Genomic DNA, 16,922 nt, shown 5'->3' on the forward strand with positions numbered 1-16,922 from the left:
GCTGTAGAAGGCTCACCGTCATATGCAGCAGTTGCTGCCATTGCCACTGCCAACCCTGGCATCAAGATCACAGCCAGGGCCAACCTAAAAGCCGAGAGGAAGCTTGACCACCGCAAACTTCCCACCAACGAAGTAGCAGTCACCTTTATTGGACAAATCCCTAAGGGACTGGATTTGGGCCTCTGGGGGAAGTTTCCCATCAGAAGTCCAAAACGAGAACCACTGCGTTGCTACAACTGCCAGCGCTATGGGCACCATAAGGAAGAGGGCAGGAACCCTACAATATGCGGAGTCTGCAGCCACCGCCATCCCACACAGGACTGCATTGATGCACACCGAAATGGGATAGAAACCCAGGCAAAATGTCCCAATTGTGCGGGACCCCATCATGCATGGACCAAGAAATGTCCAGAATTCTTGAAGAGGCTACCAACCCCACTGGCAGCCCCACCGAACAAACCTGAGGCTGCACCAAGGCAGACACCGAAACCCCAACGGATTCAACGAACCAGGCCTCCCCGGCGACAATCCGAGGCTCCCCCTTCAGGAGCCCCTACTGCAGCCACGAACCAAGAACCTAGCACTATCGCTAGCCCAGCTGACGAGCCAACCTCCAACGCTGTTCAATCTCCTCCCCAACCCCCAGCAATATCTTCCATCTTATCCCTGGCAGAGGCCCTGCCAGTGGATACCTTGATCCCCCTAGTACTGCAACTACTAGTCAAAGTCTGCTCCCTTGCTCAGACTCCCTCCTCTGTAATACAATCCCTCCTCAGTCCCTTAGTTTCACCCTCCCCGGTGCAGAGATAGGCATCTATGCTTAAATCTGCCACTTTTTCCTACTACTCGAATTCTTCCCTCCTCTCCCAGTCTCTCCTACTTACTGGGACTTACTGCTATCAACACTTTTACCTACTACTGAAACCTTTCATTTCGGCTCCAAGTGGTCCTGCTTCTTGGTCCGCAAGGTCATGCTCTTGGTGCTGAGCGACCACACTGGCAACCACGCTCAAGGGGCTGAGCAGTTGCAAGTTCAATCTTTGCCAACCTGGCGACTATGCTCAAGGGGCTGAGCGGTCGCACCTGCAGCTACGCTCAATGAGCCTGAGCGGCTGCAAATCCAGACATGAAAGACTGTTACTGCTGTGACACTATTGCCTACTTAGGGCAATAAATACTACGGGCTGCCAACGCAAAAGCCCGTGTCCAGCAGTAAGGCTGGGCAATCTTTTAACTTACTACTTATGTTTTGCGTTTGATCACCTACGGGCCGACCAAGAGAAAGGCCCGTGCCAACAAGAAGTGTTGGCTTTAATACCCCAACAACAAGCGCTCTGTTAGGTACTGTATGTGTGTAGATTGTTGGGTCACTTCTAGCTCTGTGAACCTTCTGACGATTGAGGTAGGCTACCCAAAGTCTGTATGGGCTTCTGCCATCTCGAGGAAGAACTGATGAGCCTAGGCCTGTCTATACCCACTCACATCATCTGTTGATATACTCTGAACCAAAGACTATTGTCCAAGATTTTCAGAACACCCTTGTCTCTGTACTTTCAGGATGTTGTCAACAGTATGCTGGACTGCCTTGCTTGAGTCCTGTGGTGGCTGCTCAGTAGTTGTATAAGTTTCTCATCACCCTCACAGGTCTGCTCTTTGAGCAGAGCAAAAGCTGTACTCTAACTACCGATGTTGACAATAAAACACTGCCTACCCATCATGTCAGATGCAGCTTCAAGGGGCACAAAATTGCCTCTATCAAAGTCCTAAAGCACTGCAGGACCTTGAAAACTAGCAGGGAGGTGACTACTCCCCCTCCCAAAAGAAGGAAGAGCCCTGAACGCCCTTCCCCAGCTCCAGTACTACCCCCACCATCACCATTAGTGACTCCAATGACTGAGAGCTCAGTCTAGTCCTTGTCAATCCCTTCAACTCCACAGCTGACAGTTACAGCTGCAGTCACCTCTCCAACCTTGGCACCTGAGTCCTCCAATGCCATGGAGACTGAACCTGCTGAGACTCAGGGGGAACATTCCATGGACTGCAACTGCATTCTCGCCTTTCGGATCTCCTTCAACAAGCCTCTGCCATTGCTGCCAGCATCCCAGCTCCACAGCCTGAACCCAGGAAACCACTGCCAAAGTTCAGGATCACCCAGACCGATAGCTCCATATCCTACGCCACAGTTACTGCCATGGCTGCAAAGCCTGGCATGCAACTTTCAGCTCATCCCAACCAGAAGAGTGACCCTATTATCATCCCCACAGACCAGGAAACAGACAGATCCCTCCAGGAGGAACCAGCTCTGACACTGCTTGACCCTGCCTTGCTCCAGAAGAAAGCAGTCATTAAAAGATATCCCATCACCATGCCCATCTCCATCGCCACCTCATGCAGCAACATTGACAAGGCAGTGTGTTGCATGAGCAAGAATGACATCCCAGTCAGAAGGCTGATTGCCGCCTTCATTGGTCCAGTGCCTTCCTCACTGGATCTAGGAGTCTGAGGGACATTCCCCATTGAAGAGTACACACCTGAACCCCTCAGATGCTACAGCTGCCAGAGATACGGCCACCATAAGGAAGAGTGCAGAGACCCTATCATCTCTGGAGTCTGCAGCCAACATCACTGCACAGAGGTGTGCATCCATGCCCACAAGGACGGAAAACACACCAAACCAAAGTGCTCCAACTGCTCCAGGCCTCACCATGCTTGGAACAGGTGCTGCCCAGAGAGACAAAGGAAGATAGTTGCCATGAAAAGCACTTACTCCCCTAAACAACCAAAATCACCTTCAACCCAGCCACCCAAGGACCAGCGACCTCCTCGCCAGAGGACACAACGCCAACCACCCACTGCCCCTGTACCAGTACCAGTCAACCAGCCGCAAGCCGCATCTCTTCCACAACCCACATCCTCCAACCCACCTCAAACCCTGACTCAACAAGTCGAGTCACTACCCTTGGAAGACCTCATCCCTGTCGCCTTCAAGATCCTCACCAGAGTCCTGTCCCTAACCAGGACCCCCAACTTCATGCAGTTACTACAGCAGTTCCATTGGATTGCCATGTTGATATACTGTAGTCTGATTGCCTTGAATAGCGTTCAGTTCCTCTAATAGGAAAAACTCCTGCATCTACGCTCCTTGGAGGAGTACGGCATTGTGTCAAAAGCCCCTGCTCAGCTATAGAAGGGGCAATCTAAACAAACGAACGAACAAACAAAGTGATTGCTGTCAAACTAGAAACTGCTCATCACAAGAACTGCTGCAAATGTGAGGGCTGCAAAGGCACCGTCGCAACCGCAAAAGCCACAGAGGGTCCCAAGTTAAAGGTCTCGCCACCAACCTACCACCGGTCCTTATTCAGTCATCCCTACCCTACCAGTTCCCCCCCATCCCAAATTCCTTCTCGTTCCTAACCCATCCAAAACACTTCTTCTGCCCAATCTACCTCACCACTCACTCATCAAATTGAAAACCTTCCCCTAGAAGACCTTATCGCCATAGTCATATGCCTTGTGTCCAGAGTCTTTTGTCTTTTAAAGATCCTACAACGGCTCCAGTCTTTTAGCCAATCCCTCCTTTCCCCCCTAGTCTCACACAACCCCTTGAGCAGGGATAAGTTTTTACACTTGTAACTGTTCTTTTCTCTTCTACTCATAATTCTTCCAACTCCTATCCCAGTCTCTTCTACTCACTGCTATAAAATTTTCTCTACCAGGAAAACTCTTCCATTAGGTTCCATGAGTAGCCTGGGTTTTGGGTTCCAGCAGTTTGCCTTGATGCAAACTGACATCCTTGCAGTCACGCTCATTGGTCTGACCAACAGAGTCGGCCATGCTAAGTCCTTGCTAGGTTGGGTTGTGAGGAGTGAACCGATTCCTAAACTCGATTTTTATAAGAGCTCTTACATAAGAAAGTTTGAGAAAAGATTGACATCTTGCAGTCACAGTCTTATGGGGCTGAGCAACTCCATCTGCTCTTGCCACGTTCCTTTGATAAGAAAAATTATATTTCTTAGTAGTCACACGCTCTGGGTTGAGCAACTGCAAAAGAGCACACTCTGTGTGTGCACCTTGTTTCCAATATTACACTTGGGGGTTACGATTGAGTTTAAGAACTCCTGTCTGAAGCTAAAGTTCTGGGTAATTTGTGTGTGTCAATTATTTGGCCTATTCTTTTCACATTCTCCTTTTGACTTATACACCTCACAACACCAAGATAACTGAATATTATTCTTCACTTAAAGGGTAGAAGAGACTCTGTAGCTATAGTACCCAGCTCGTCTAGGAGAAGGACACTCCAAAATCAAATCCTTGTTTCCTGGTCTTGGGTAGTGCCATAGCCTCTTTACCATGGTCTTCCACTTGTCTTGGGTTAGAGTTCTCTTGTTTGAGGGTACGCTCAGACATAATTTTCTATTTTTTTCGTTATTTCCTTTTCTCACTGGGCTATCTTCTATGTTGTAGTCATTGGGTTTATAGCATCCTGCTTTTCCATCTAGGATTGTAGGTAAGCTAGTAATAATGATGAAAAAAAAAATTCAGTACATCCTGATATGTGATCATATCTATTTTATTATACATTAAATGTTGATAACCTTTTCAGTAGCCAGATACCTCACTGCCAGGTACTAACCAACCAACAACTTTAGTTTGGAGATGTAGAACATTCACTTTCTTTAGATAAGAATTTAAGAATATCCAATGTACAGCACAGGTGTACTAAGAATAAAATCCCTCTTAAATAATTTGGGATGATTCTTAACTTAATTTTCCTATTACATTAAGAGCAACAATTGAATAACGACAAGTTTTTTTTTCTTTGTTTGATTTACATAATTTACTTCTGATAAATAGTAGGAAATGCTATTTATTGCATTCTGTTAATTTACATACAAATGAGTTGCCAAAGCACAAAGCAAATCAGTGGACAGGCTGGAATGAGAATTAAACACAAAAAGAGAGACAAACAAGTAATAATCAGCCTCCATAAATGACTAGGACTAGTGAAGGATGCTTCATTTTCAGATCTTATACCAATAAGTAAGGAATTCAATGAAGAAAGTTCCAGATATTTACTGCTAAGAGGAGTTCCAATCTGGCACAAACTTCAGGCATGAACTGGCAATGATGGTAACAGGACTTTTTTGGGTGCTACTATAGCGTGAGGTCTACCGCCATATGTCGCCGACCCAGGTGGAGGGTGAGGTCTACCACTTTACCAGCGTCCCAGAGGCCCGCACCTAACCATCGAACATGTGAACTGCCCATATCCATCAAAAACGTGACCTGTCCATATAAAAGGAAGCAAATGGAGCTCCCAAATCAGTTGTTCCCTCGGCCTAAAAGAGATATCAATTAAACGATCGTGGTTGGACACTGAAATGATGATTCTGAAGAGAATGCGAGGTGTTGGTCGTCAGCTGTTCCAGTCTCATCTTGATCATATTTGCTGAAAGGTGATGAGAAAAAATTCCAATGATCTATTTGTGTCATTCTTAGAAGGTGTACGAAGTGTGTATCGCTAGATTAACCTGTTTGATGTACGAAGAGTGTATCGCTAGAATAAATTTATGGAATTATATGATAACCTGTTTGATGTACGAAGAGTGTATCGCTAGAATAAATGTATGGAAATATATGATAACATGTTTGATGTACTAAGAGTGTATCGCTAGAATAAATGTATGGAAATATATGATAACATGTTTGATGTACGAAGAGTTTATCACTACAATAAATGTATGGAAATATATATGTTTATTTTTACCTTTATTCCTTTTTTTAATGTAATTAGAAATCCAATTATCTGTTTAAGTCATTTCTAAGATATGATTAAATTAAGTGTTTATTGCTTAAACAAATGTATGAAATGTGTTTTATCTATGAAGGACGAATAATTCAGCAGTAGACCTCACGCTATAGTGCTAACGGGAGGTAGATCTCACGCTATAGTGTGGTAGACCTCACGCTATAGTAGTACCCTTTTTGTCTCATCATTGGACACTATAGAACTTCAAATACTTGTCATGCATTGCATTATTAAACAAATCTAAAGGGATACGTTCTAAAGTTGCCATTATATGCCCTCACAGGTATTTGTTATCTAATCTGTCTCATACAGCAACAATAACTGAGGCTTTAGTTAACAAAAGATCCAAGCGAAGTAATGGATGCGAATGTGGTAATGGGATCGATAATATTTAATTGAAATCAATTGATGTAGGACTTATTCTGCAGTAGCACTTGTCATTTTCAGTGTGAGTCGCTCTCCTACATTACCTTTAGATTTTAAGATAAGATGTTCTCTATAACATCTATAGTTAATTTAAGTTTCTTCAACATATCTGATCTTAAACGTGGACGTTAACTAACCAATAAGGCATTGAACTTTTCCAAACAAATATAAAACTGAATTTTAGGCAGTTTTTTGTCCTCTTTCTCCATTAGAGTCAATTACAAATGTTTGTTCAATAACCCTTTCACTGCCATTAATGACTAAAAATTTGAAAATGGGGAAATATATTTTAAAATTACTCAAACCATAACAAGTTGGTATTCATTGGGAGAGGTCTTGATGCAAGCTGTGGTCTTGAAAGATTTTGCTACATCAGAATTTCATTGAACTTACCACTGGCAGTGAAAGGATTAAGTTTCTTGATCAATTATTTGTTGAGGGATAGCGCGAACGCAGTCCCCCGCTACCAAAAATTCCGCACCCGAATTGACCACATTTGGGTCAATCGCAAGGGTCAGCAACACCGGAGTGCAATGGTGAGCCTCGCCTTGGGGGAACCACCTTTGTGATCATGGTGTCCCCTGTGCCAGGTAAGTATGCTTAATAATTTCACCTATGACTCCTAGGTAAGATCTACTGATTACATGAAATTTATGAATAAAGTGTTTATATAATAAATAATTTTGAATAGTACATAGTAAAACCTTATGTCAACCATCGATAATTACATTATTTTGCACCACAAAAAATACATAAAGATTATTGAGAGACTTAATTAACAAATCAAAGTGTTCTTTAACATGATAACTCGAGTTAAAGTTTTGCACATTTTTTTTTCAACTGCTGTTCAAAATATATAAAGTTTTCTGGAACTTCAAAATATTGGGATAGTACAGTGTACACAAAAGAATAAACTGCCAACCCTAACCTGTTTTACGAAACATCAATCTTGTAAAAAAAAAATTTTAAAATAAAAGAAAAATAAATAAATAAATAAGCTTAAAAAATTGTTACCTATGTCCAGAATCTTCCAAACATGATCATATCTAATTAATTATGCATGAATTATTGACAGCTTTTTCAGTAGCACAATTTTTTAAGGATTCCTCGGGGCTCTGTTAGGTACTGTAAGTGTGTAGATTGTTGGGTCACTTCTAGCTCTGTGAACCTTCTGACGATTGAGGTAGGCTACCCAAAGTCTGTATGGGCTTCTGCCATCTCGAGGAAGAACTGATGAGCCTAGGCCTGTCTATACCCACTCACATCATCTGTTGATATACTCTGAACCAAAAACTATTGTCCAAGATTTTCAGAACACCCTTGTCTCTGTACTTTCAGGATGTCAACAGTATGCTGGACTGCCTTGCTTGAGTCCTGTGGTGGCTGCTCAGTAGTTGTATAAGTTTCTCATCTCCCTCACAGGTCTGCTCTTTGAGCAGAGCAAAAGCTGTACTCTAACTACCAATGTTGACAATAAAACACTGCCTACCCATCATGTCAGATGCAGTTTCAAGGGGCGCAAAATTGCCTCTATCAAGGTCCTAAAGCACTACAAGACCTTGAAAACTAGCAGGGAGGTGACTACTCCCCTCCCAAAAGAAGGAAGAGCCCTGAACGCCCTTCCTCAGCTCCAGTACTACCCCCACCATCACCATTAGTGACTCCAAGGACTGAGAGCTCAGTCTAGTCCTTGTCAATCCCTTCAACTCCACAGCTGACAGTTGCAGCTGCAGTCACCTCTCCAACCTTGGCGCCTGAGTCCTCCAATGCCATGGAGACTGAACCTGCTGAGACTCAGGGGGAACATTCCATGGACTGCAACTGCATTCTCGCCTTTCGGATCTCCTTCAACAAGCCTCTGCCATTGCTGCCAGCATCCCAGCTCCACAGCCTGAACCCAGGAAAACACTGCCAAAGTTCAGGATCACCCAGACCGATAGCTCCATATCCTACGCCACAGTTACTGCCATGGCTGCAAAGCCTGGCATGCAACTTTCAGCTCATCCCAACCAGAGAGTGACCTTATTATCATCCCCACAGACCAGGAAACAGCCAGATCCCTCCAGGAGGAACCAGCTCTGACACTGCTTGACCCTGCCTTGCTCTGGAAAAAAGCAGTCATTACAAGATATCCCATCACCATGCCCATCTCCATCGCCACCTCATGCAGCAACATTGACAAGGCAGTGTGCTGCATGAGCAAGAATGACATCCCAGTCAGAAAGCTGATTGCCGCCTTCATTGGTCCAGTGCCTTCCTCACTGGATCTAGGAGTCTGAGGGACATTCACCATTGAAGAGTACACACCTGAACCCCTCAGATGTTACCGCTGCCAGAGATACGGCCACCATAAGGAAGAGTGCAGAGACCCTATCATCTGTGGAGTCTGCAGCCAACATCACTGCACAGAGGTGTGCATCCAGGCCCACAAGGACGGAAAAGACACCAAACCAAAGTGCTCCAACTGCTCCAGGCCTCACCATGCTTGGAACAGGTGCTGCCCAGAGAGACAAAGGAAGATAGTTGCCATGAAAAGCACTTACTCCCCTAAACAACCAAAATCACCTGCAACCCAGCCACCCAAGGACCAGCGACCTCCTCGCCAGAGGACACAACGCCAACCACCCACTGCCCCTGTACCAGTACCAGTACCAGTCAACCAGCCGCAAGCAGCATCTCTTCCACAACCCACATCCTCCAACCCACCTCAAACCCTGACTCAACAAGTCGAGTCACTACCCTTGGAAGACCTCATCCCTGTCGCCTTCAAGATCCTCACCAGAGTCCTGTCCCTAACCAGGACCCCCAACTTCATGCAGTTACTACAGCAGTTCCATTAGATTGCCATGTTGATATAGTCTGATTGCCTTGAATAGCGTTCAGTTCCTCTAATAGGAATAACTCCTGCATCTACGCTCCTTGGAGGAGTACGGCATAGTGTCAAAAGCCCCTGCTCAGCTATAGATGGGGCAATCTAAACGAACGAACGAACAAACAAAGTGATTGCTGTCAAACTAGAAACTGCTCATCACAAGAACTGCTGCAAATGTGAGGGCTGCAAAGGCACCGTCGCAACCGCAAAAGCCACAGAGGGTCCCAAGTTAAAGGCCTCGCCACCAACCTACCACCGGTCCTTATTCAGTCATCCCTACCCTACCAGTTCCCCCCCTTCCCAAATTCCTTCTCGTTCCTAACCCATCCAAAACACTTCTTCTGCCCCATCTACCTCACCACTCACTCATCAAATTGAAAATCTTCCCCTAGAAGACCTTATTGCCATAGTCATATGCCTTGTGTCCAGAGTCTTTTCTCTTTTGAAGATCCTACAACGGCTCCAGTCTTTTAGCCAATCCCTCCTTTCCCCCCTAGTCTCACACAACCCCTTGAGCAGGGATAAGTTTTTACACTTATAACTGTTCTTTTCTCTTCTACTCATAATTCTTCCAACTCTTATCCCAGTCTCTTCTACTCACTGCTATAAAATTTTCTCTACCAGGAAAACTCTTTCCTTGGGTTCCATGAGTAGCCTGGGTTTTGGGTCCCAGCAGTTTGCCTTGATGCAAACTGACATCCTTGCAGTCACGCTCATTGATCTGACCAACAGAGTCGGCCTTGCTAAGTCCTTGCTAGGTTGGGTTGTGAGGAGTGAAGTGATTCCTAAACTCAATTTTTATAAGAGCTCTTACATAAGAAAGTTTGAGAAAAGATTGACATCTTGCAGTCACAGTCTTATGGGGCTCAGCAATTCCATCTGCCCTTACCACGTTCCTTTGATAAGAAAAATTATACTTCTTAGTAGTCACGCTCTCTGGGCTGAGCAACTGCAAAAGAGCACACTCTGTGTGTGCACCTTGTTTCCAATATTACACTTAGGGGTTACGATTGAGTTTAAGAACTCCTGTCTGAAGCTAAAGTTCTGGGTAATTTGTGTGTCAATTATTTGGCCTATTCTTTTCACATTCTCCTTTTGACTTATACACCTCACAACACCAAGATAACTGAATATTATTCTTCACTTAAAGGGTAGAAGAGACTCTGTAGCTATAGTACTCAGCTTGTCTTTTCTCTTTAAAAGATCCTACAATGGCTCCAGTCTTTTAGCCAATCCCTCCTTTCCCCCCTAGTTTCACACAACCCATTGAGGAGGGATAAGGTCCCTCCAAAATCGAATCCTTGTTTCCTGGTCTTGGGTAGTGCCATAGCCTCTTTACCATGGTCTTCCACTTGTCTTGGGTTAGAGTTCTCTTGTTTGAGGGTACGCTCAGACACAATTTTCTATTTTTTTCATTATTTCCTTTCCTCACTGGGCTATCTTCTATGTTGTAGTCATTGAGTTTATAGCATCCAGCTTTTCCATCTAGGATTGTAGGTAAGCTAGTAATAATAATAAAAAAAAAACATTTCAGTACATCCTGATATGTGATCATATCTATTTTATTATACATTAAATGTTGATAACCTTTTCAGTAGCCCCATACCTCACTGCCAGGTACTAACCAACCAACAATTTTAGTTTGGAGATGTAGAACATTCACTTTCTTTAGATAAGAATTTAAGAATATCCAATGTACAGCACAGGTGTACTAAGAATAAAATCCCTCTTAAATAATTTGGGATGATTCTTAACTTAATTTTCCTATTACATTAAGAGCAAAAATTGAATAACGACAAGTTTTTTTTTTCTTTGTTTGATCTACAAAATTTACTTCTGATGAATAGTAGGAAATGCTATTTATTGCATTCTGTTAATTTACATACAAATGAGTTGCCAAAGCACAAAGCAAATCAGTGGACAGGCTGGAATGAGAATTTAACACAAAAAGAGAGACAAACAAGTAATAATCAGCCTCCATAAATGACTAGGACTAGTGAAGGATGCTTCATTTTCAGATCTTATACCAATAAGTAAGGAATTCAATAAAGCAGGTTCCAGATATTTACTACTAAGAGGAGTTCCAATCTGGCACAAACTTCAGGCGTGAACTGCCAATGATGGTAACAGGACTTTTTTGTCTCATCATTGGACACTATAGAACTTAAAATACTTGTCATGCATTGCATTATAAAACAAATCTAAAAGGATACGTTCTAAAGTTGCCATTATATGCCCATTCACAGGTATTTGTTATTTAATCTGTCTCATACAGCAACAATAACTGAGGCTTTAGTTAACAAAAGATCCAAGCGAAGAAATGGATGTGAATAGGGTAATGGGATCAACAATACTTAATTGAAATCAATTGATGTAGGACTTATTCTGCAGTAGCACTTGTCATTTTCAGTGTGCGTCGCTCTCCTATATTACCTTTAAATTTGAAGATAAGATGTTCTCTATAACATATAAAGTTAATTTAATTTTCTTCAACATATCTGATCTTAAACGTGGACATTGACTAACCAATAAGGCATTGAACTTTTCCAAACAAATATAAAACTGAATTTTAGGCAGTTTTTTGTCCTCTTTCTCCATTAGAGTCAATTACAAATGTTTGTTCAATAACCCTTTCACTGCCATTAATGACTAAAAATTTGAAAATGGGGGAATATATTTTAAAATTACTCAAACCATAACAAGTTGCTATTCATTGGGAGAGGTCTTGATGCAAGCTGTTGTCTTAAAAGATTTTGCTACATCAGAATTTCATTGAACTCACCACTGGCAGTGAAAAGATTAAGTTTCTTGATCAATTTTTTGTTGAGGGATAGCGCGAACGCAGTCCCCCGCTACCAAAAATTCCGCACCCGAATTGACCACATTTGGGTCAATCGCAAGGGTCAGCAACACCGGAGTGCAATGGTGAGCCTCGCCTTGGGGGAACCACCTTTGTGATCATGGTGTCCCCTGTGCCAGGTAAGTATGCTTAATAATTTCACCTATGACTCCTAGGTAAGATCTACTGAATACATGAAATTTATGAATAAAGTGTTTATATAATAAATAATTTTGAATAGTACATAGTAAAACCTTATGTCAACCATCGATAATTACATTATTTTGCACCACAAAAAATACATAAAGATTATTGAGAGACTTAATTAACAAATCAAAGTGTTCTTTAACATGATAACTCGAGTTAAAGTTTTGCACATTTTTTTTTCAACTGCTGTTCAAAATATATAAAGTTTTCTGGAACTTCAAAATATTGGGATAGTACAGTGTACACAAAATAATAAACTGCCAACCCTAACCTGTTTTAGGAAACATCAATCTTGTAAAAAAAATAAATAAATAAATAAATAAATAAGCTTAAAAGTTGTTACGTATGTCCAGAATCTTCCAAACATGATCATATCTAATTAATTATGCATTAATTATTGACAGCTTTTTCAGTAGCACGCAATTTTTTAAGGATTCCTCGGGGCTCTGTTAGGTACTGTATGTGTAGATTGTTGGGTCACTTCTAGCTCTGTGAACCTTCTGACGATTGAGGTAGGCTACCCAAAGTCTGTATGGGCTTCTGCCATCTCGAGGAAGAACTGATGAGCCTAGGCCTGTCTATACCCACTCAGATCATCTGTTGATATACTCCGAACCAAAGACTATTGTCCAAGATTTTCAGAACACCCTTGTCTCTGTACTTTCAGGATGTTGTCAACAGTATGCTGGACTGCCTTGCTTGAGTCCTGTGGTGGCTGCTCAGTAGTTGTATAAGTTTCTCATCTCCCTCACAGGTCTGCTCTTTGAGCAGAGCAAAAGCTGTACTCTAACTACCGATGTTGACAATAAAACACTGCCTACCCATCATGTCAGATGCAGCTTCAAGGGGCGCAAAATTGCCTCTATCAAGGTCCTAAAGCACTACAAGACCTTGAAAACTAGCAGGGAGGTGACTACTCCCCCTCCCAAAAGAAGGAAGAGCCCTGAACGCCCTTCCTCAGCTCCAGTACTACCCCCACCATCACCATTAGTGACTCCAAGGACTGAGAGCTCAGTCTAGTCCTTGTCAGTCCCTTCAACTCCACAGCTGACAGTTGCAGCTGCAGTCACCTCTCCAACCTTGGCGCCTGAGTCCTCCAATGCCATGGAGACTGAACCTGCTGAGACTCAGGGGGAACATTCCATGGACTGCAACTGCATTCTCGCCTTTCGGATCTCCTTCAACAAGCCTCTGCCATTGCTGCCAGCATCCCAGCTCCACAGCCTGAACCCAGGAAACCACTGCCAAAGTTCAGGATCACCCAGACCGATAGCTCCATATCCTACGCCACAGTTACTGCCATGGCTGCAAAGCCTGGCATGCAACTTTCAGCTCATCCCAACCAGAAGAGTGACCCTATCATCATCCCCACAGACCAGGAAACAGCCAGATCCCTCCAGGAGGAACCAGCTCTGACACTGCTTGACCCTGCCTTGCTCCAGAAGAAAGCAGTCATTATAAGATATCCCATCACCATGCCCATCTCCATCGCCACCTCATGCAGCAACATTGACAAGGCAGTGTGCTGCATGAGCAAGAATGACATCCCAGTCAGAAAGCTGATTGCCGCCTTCATTGGTCCAGTGCCTTCCTCACTGGATCTAGGAGTCTGAGGGACATTCACCATTGAAGAATACACACCTGAACCCCTCAGATGCTACTGCTGCCAGAGATACGGCCACCATAAGGAAGAGTGCAGAGACCCTATCATCTGTGGAGTCTGCAGCCAACATCACTGCACAGAGGTGCACCCAGGCCCACAAGGATGGAAAAGACACCAAACCAAAGTGCTCCAACTGCTCCAGGCCTCACCATGCTTGGAACAGGTGCTGCCCAGAGACAAAGGAAGATAATTGCCATGAAAAGCACTTCCTCCCCTAAACAACCAAAATCACCTGCAACCCAGCCACCCAAGGACCAGCGACCTCCTCGCCAGAGAACACAACGCCAACCACCCACTGACCCTGTACCAGTACCAGTCAACCAGCCGCAAGCAGCATCTCTTCCACAACCCACATCCTCCAACCCACCTCAAACCCTGACTCAACAAGTCGAGTCACTACCCTTGGAAGACCTCATCCCTGTCGCCTTCAAGATCCTCACCAGAGTCCTGTCCCTAACCAGGACCCCCAACTTCATGTAGTTACTACAGCAGTTCCATTGGATTGCCATGTTGATATAGTCTGATTGCCTTGAATAGCTTTCAGTTCCTCTAATAGGAAAAACTCCTGCATCTACGCTCCTTGGAGGAGTATGGCATTGTGTCAAAAGCCCCTGCTCAGCTATAGATGGGGCAATCTAAACAAACGAACGAACAAACAAAGTGATTGCTGTCAAACTAGAAACTGCTCATCACAAGAACTGCTGCAAATGTGAGGGCTGCAAAGGCGCCGTCGCAACCGCAAAAGCCTCAGAGGGTCCTAAGTTAAAGGCCTCGCCACCAACCTACCACCGGTCCTTATTCAGTCATCCCTACCCTACCAGTTCCCCCCCTTCCCAAATTCCTTCTCGTTCCTAACCCATCCAAAACACTTCTTCTGCCCCATCTACCTCACCACTCACTCATCAAATTGAAAACCTTCCCCTAGAAGACCTTATCGCCATAGTCATATGCCTTGTGTCCAGAGTCTTTTCTCTTTTAAAGATCCTACAATAGCTCCAGTCTTTCAGCCAATCCCTCCTTTCCCCCCTAGTCTCACACAACCCCTTGAGCAGGGATAAGTTTTTACACTTATAACTGTTCTTTTCTCTTCTACTCATAATTCTTCCAACTCCTATCCCAGTCTCTTCTACTCACAGCTATAAAATTTTCTCTACCAGGAAAACTCTTCCCTTGGGTTCCATGAGTAGCCTGGGTTTTGGGTTCCAGCAGTTTGCCTTGATGCAAACTGACATCCTTGCAGTCACGCTCATTGGTCTGACCAACAGAGTCGGCCTTGCTAGGTTGGGTTGTGAGGAGTGAACCGATTCCTAAACTCGATTTTTATAAGAGCTCATATATAAGAAAGTTTGAGAAAAGATTGACATCTTGCAGTCACAGTCTTATGGGGCTGAGCAACTCCATCCGCTCTTGCCACGTTCCTTTAATAAGAAAAATTATACTTCTTAGTAGTCTCGCTCTCTGGGCTGAGCAACTGCAAAAGAGCACACTCTGTGTGTGCACCTTGTTTCCAATATTACACTTAGGGGCTACAATTGTGAGTTTAAGAACGCCTGTCTGAAGCTAAAGTTCTGGGTAATTTGTGTGTGTCAATTATTTGGCCTATTCTTTTCACATTCTCCTTTTGACTTATACACCTCACAACACCAAGATAACTGAATATTATTCTTCACTTAAAGGGTTAAAGGGTAGAAGAGACTCTGTAGCTATAGTACTCAGCTTGTCTAGGAGGAGGACCCTCCAAAATCAAATCCTTGTTTCCTGGTCTTGGGTAGTGCCATAGCCTCTTCACCATGGTCTTCCACTTGTCTTGGGTTAGAGTTCTCTTGTTTGAGGGTACGCTCAGACACAATTTTCTATTTTTTTCATTATTTCCTTTCCTCACTGGGCTATCTTCTATGTTGTAGTCATTGGGTTTATAGCATCCTGCTTTTCCATCTAGGATTGTAGGTAAGCTAGTAATAATGATAGAAAAAAAAATTCAGTACATCCTGATATGTGATCATATCTATTTTATTATACATTAAATGTTGATAACCTTTTCAGTAGCCCCATACCTCACTGCCAGGTACTAACCAACCAACAACTTTAGTTTGGAGATGTAGAACATTCACTTTCTTTAGATAAGAATTTAAGAGTATACAATGTACAGCACAGGTGTACTAAGAATAAAATCCCTCTTAAATAATTTGGGATGATTCTTAACTTAATTTTCCTATAACATTAATAGCAACAATTGAATAACGACAAGTTTTTTTTTTCTTTGTTTGATTTACATAAATTACTTCTGATAAATAGTAGGAAATGCTAATTATTGCATTCTGTTAATTTACATACAAATGAGTTGCCAAAGCACAAAGCAAATCAGTGGACAGGCTGGAATGAGAATTGAACACAAAAAGAGAGACAAACAAGTAATAATCAGCCTCCATAAATGACTAGGACTTGTGAAGGATGCTTCATTTTCAGATCTTATACCAATAAGTAACGAATTCAATAAAGAAAGTTCCAGATATTTACTGCTAAAAGGAGTTCCAATCTGGCACAAACTTCAGGCGTGAACTGGCAATGATGGTAAAGGACTTTTTTGTCTCATCATTGGACACTATAGAACTTCAAATACTTGTCATGCATTGCATTATTAAACAAATCTAAGGGGATACATTCTAATGTTGACATTATATGCTCTCACAGGTATTTGTTATCTAATCTGTCTCATACAGCAACAATAACCGCGGCTTTAGTTAAGAAAAGATCCAAGCGAAGTAATGGATGTGAATGTGGTAATGGGATCGACAATGTTTAATTTCATTGTAGGGAAATCAATTTATGTAGGACTTATTCTGCAGTAGCAATTGTCATTTTCAGTGTGAGTCGCTCTCCTACATTACCTTTAAATTTGAAGATAAGATGTTCTCTATAACATCTATAATTAATTTAAGTTTCTTCAACATATCTGATCTTAAACGTGGACGTTGACTAACCAATAAGGCATTGAACTTTTCCAAACAAATATAAAACTGAATTTTAGGCAGTTTTTTGTCCTCTTTCTCCATTAGAGTCAATTACAAATATTTGTTCAATAACCCTTTCACTGCCATTAATG

At 42.9% G+C, this 16,922-nt stretch overlaps 1 protein-coding gene and 2 non-coding genes across 3 annotated transcripts in view; all 3 read right to left on the reverse strand.

Annotated features, from left to right (window-relative positions):
• The window catches only part of LOC137627848 (protein lethal(2)denticleless-like), a 194,281-nt gene that overhangs the window by 124,677 nt on the left and 52,682 nt on the right, over positions 1-16,922 (reverse strand). The gene's annotated exons all lie outside the window — the stretch shown is intronic.
• Positions 6,674-6,836, reverse strand: LOC137627962 (U1 spliceosomal RNA). Its single transcript, XR_011041274.1, has one exon. It is a non-coding gene; the product is annotated as a U1 spliceosomal RNA (small nuclear RNA).
• On the reverse strand, positions 11,935-12,097 carry LOC137627963 (U1 spliceosomal RNA). Its single transcript, XR_011041275.1, has one exon. It is a non-coding gene; the product is annotated as a U1 spliceosomal RNA (small nuclear RNA).

Source organism: Palaemon carinicauda, chromosome 35 (assembly GCF_036898095.1).
Source record: "Palaemon carinicauda isolate YSFRI2023 chromosome 35, ASM3689809v2, whole genome shotgun sequence".
NCBI classification, from domain to species: domain Eukaryota; kingdom Metazoa; phylum Arthropoda; class Malacostraca; order Decapoda; family Palaemonidae; genus Palaemon; species Palaemon carinicauda.